The sequence below is a fragment of the Chamaea fasciata genome, unplaced genomic scaffold (assembly GCF_029207755.1).
Source record: "Chamaea fasciata isolate MVZ Bird 193981 ecotype frontalis unplaced genomic scaffold, bChaFas1.0.hap1 SCAF_16, whole genome shotgun sequence".
NCBI lineage: Eukaryota > Metazoa > Chordata > Aves > Passeriformes > Sylviidae > Chamaea > Chamaea fasciata.
In genome coordinates this window covers 8,989,475-8,992,314 of record NW_027094101.1, presented here as the reverse complement: position 1 = coordinate 8,992,314, position 2,840 = coordinate 8,989,475, and positions in this window count along the sequence as shown.

The following is a 2,840-nucleotide window of genomic DNA, read 5'->3' as shown; positions in this document are numbered from 1 at the left end:
GCAGGCACGTTGGAAGAAAATCGGGGGGTTCGCTCCAATTCTTGACAGGTTTGGAGCGGGTTTTGAAGCGTTTCCCCCCCTTTGTGCCATTGGAGGTTCGGGGGGATAAAGGTCCTGGATCCTCAGGGCTGGACACGGAGCTGGGGGACACAGGACAGCCCAGTGGGGTGGCAGCAGTGGCAGAGCCGGGCTGGCACCCACAGCATGAAACATTCCCCGTTCTTGGGGACATGCAGACCCGGGAACCAGCAGGAAACCCCACCCTGGGCCTCTCTCTCCCCTCTGGGCTCCAGCAGCAGCTGGACGGGCTGGTGGCCCTGCAGAACCCACCCGGGACATCTCCAGGGTGTCCCTGAGCCCCCCGTGATGGCACTGAGACCCCCCAGCCCGAGGTCCAGGCACCCCTCGGGGTGCAGAGGGGATCCCTGAGGGCTTTTTCCATCAGCTAAGGAGTCCTCTGGGAGGCAAAAACGTGGAGCAGCTCAAACCCCAAGTTCTGAGACACTCGTGGGTATTTGCAAACCCAGGAGCCAGCTCCACTTTTGGAAGGAAAAACTCCCAAAGCTGCAGAGCTCCCCAATACCCTCCAGTGCAGCCTGGCTGGGGCTGGGGAGCACAGGACAGCACAAATCCCTCAGATCCCATCCCGTGGGCATGGAAAGCAGGGCTGAGCCCCCGGGAGGGAGGGGATAACATTCCCAGCAGGATCTCAGGGATCCAGCCTCGTCCTTCCGAGGGAAGAGCAGCAGACTCACAGAACTGCTGAAGGCGTCTATTTTTGGCTCCCTATTCAGGCCAGGATATTTAAGTACCCAAATTCACCTCAGAGAATATCATCACTCCGTTTAGTGCCAGACTTGCTGATGAAGATATTAAAAAAGCAGGAAAAAAAAAAAATCCCCCAGCATCATCACCCAACACAACCCCAAGGCAGCCCACGGACTGCGGGGCTGCCAGAGCACAGCACAACCGGCTCCCCGGAGCTTGGAGAATCCATGAATTCCATGGAAATTCCCTGAAGGGAAAAAACCCTTTAGGAAGAACGCAGGCCTGGTTCTCACAGGTTCCAGGGAAATGAAGGACACGAAGGTGTCTGATGATTTTTCCATCGCAGGCATTACCCGAGGTGGTTCTGGGGAGAATTCCAGGAGGGTTTGGGGTGGGTGGGTGGGACCGAGAGGGCTCAGGATGGATGGGTGGGATCGGGTGGCTCAGGGTGGATGGGTGGGACTGGGAGGATTGGAGGTGGATGGGTGGGATTGGGAGGGTTAGGGGGAGAGGGTGGGTGGGATCCGGATGGATGGGTGGGATCAGGACCGGGAGGGTTCAGGGTGGAGGATGGGTGGGATTGGGAGGCTTGGGGATGGATGGGTGGGACCGGGAGGTCTGGAGGTGGATGGGTGGGATCAACCCACGCTGGGTCAGCGTCCCCTGGAGGATCCTCGCCTCCACCCGCTCCAGCCCGGCCCAACCAGCCCAGCGGCGGGTGCCGATCCCGCAGGAGCCTTGGAGGGGGTGGATCCACTCGGGGGTTATCGGTCAGCTCATCAGCCACGGGAAACCCGATGGCTCCGCTCCAGCAACATTCCCCCGGCTCGGATGGAGCTCTGGCCCAACCTGCAGCGGCTGCGGTGGTTAAACAGGGCAGGATGTCATTCCTGCCTGGGAGCATCTCTAAGTGATCCAACACCCGTGTCCCAGCGAGGTTTCCTGTCGGGAAGCAGCAGGCAGGGAGCTGGGAGGACAAACTCCACCTTTGCTCCGGCTTTATCCGGGTGGTTTGAGGTGTCATCGATTTTCCTTCACCTGAAACGGGAACGTGTTTGCTCAACAAGTGCCAAGAACAGCTCAGGCAGAGCGATGTGAGCCGGGCTGAGGACACGGGAGATCCTGGAATGCTCTGGATAAAGGCCTGGAGTGACAGGACACAGGGAATGGCTTCCCAGAGCCAGAGGGCAGGGTGAGATGGAATACTGGGAGTAAATTCCTTCCATGGGGGGGTGGTGAGGCCCTGGCACAGGGTGCCCGGGGAAGCTGTGGCTGCCCCTGGTTCCCTGGAAGTGTCCAAGGCCAGGCTGGATGGGGCTTGGAGCAGCCTGGGACGGTGGAAGGTGTGGTGGGATTTTCTTTAATCTCTCAGGGAGATACTTCCCAAAACCAGGAGAGTCCCACAGCTCAGTCCAGGTCTGGGACAGCTCCAGGCTGTCCCTGCCCATGCTCAGGATGTGCCATGTCCCCCCAGGGTGTCCCCACACTCCCCCATTCCTCATTTACCACCTCCCAATTCCCTGTGGACCACCAAACCCTGCCAATGAACCTCCCTCACGGGAACTGGCACCGAGGGGAACTTCCCTTATAATTAATTACAGGGTACCACCAATCAACAGCAAAGCAGAGCTGCCACCACCACATCCCACACTGGCTCCTCAGCACCCCTAATCCCAGGCTCCCGAACAAACAGCAGTCCTTAGGAAATCCAGCTCATAAACGGGGAAAAGGTGACCTGTTCACTTGAAAAATATGAAAGTTTTGAGCATGAGGGGCTCATAAATCCCCTTGGTTCTCGGAAACGCAGCTTGCAGGGTGCTGCAGAGCACGAGGTGGGCCCAGCCCTTCCCTCACAGCTCCATGAAAAGCAGCAGGAGGGGCAGGGCTGCACCCTCAGCCCAGCACAAAGAGGTAACACAAACCTCAGCAAAATCTTCGGCAACAGCAGCGTGGGCGAGGGGAAGCGAGAAGATAAATCCTTATCCTGAGTCCTTTTCCTCTGCAGGGCAAATCCTCAGGAGAGGAAGAGGAAACGTGGGATGGGGGAGCAGCTCTGCAAGGTCAGCGGAAAG